Source organism: Fulmarus glacialis, unplaced genomic scaffold (assembly GCF_000690835.1).
Source record: "Fulmarus glacialis isolate BGI_N327 unplaced genomic scaffold, ASM69083v1 scaffold29076, whole genome shotgun sequence".
NCBI classification, from domain to species: domain Eukaryota; kingdom Metazoa; phylum Chordata; class Aves; order Procellariiformes; family Procellariidae; genus Fulmarus; species Fulmarus glacialis.
In genome coordinates this window covers 1,805-2,088 of record NW_009220467.1, presented here as the reverse complement: position 1 = coordinate 2,088, position 284 = coordinate 1,805, and positions in this window count along the sequence as shown.

Below are 284 nucleotides of genomic sequence, written 5' to 3'. Positions count from 1 at the left end.
CCCCCAGCACATCCCGACTTGTCGCAGCCCCCAGCAGGGCTCCTTGCTTGCCACCACCAGTCCCGCGAGAAGGGCAGAGCCCACGGAGGTGGGTTACAGAGACCCACCTGCCCCAGCTCCCACCCTGAAAGACTTGACCCCCCCCAAAGATCTCAGCTGGGCTATATGGATGTCGGGGGTGTCTCGGGGGAACTGCACCGAGGAAGAGCACAGAGCCCTGCAGATGGGACGGAGCGAGGGGCTCTGGAGAGCAGCCCCAGCTCCGGACAGGCAGGCAGCGTGGC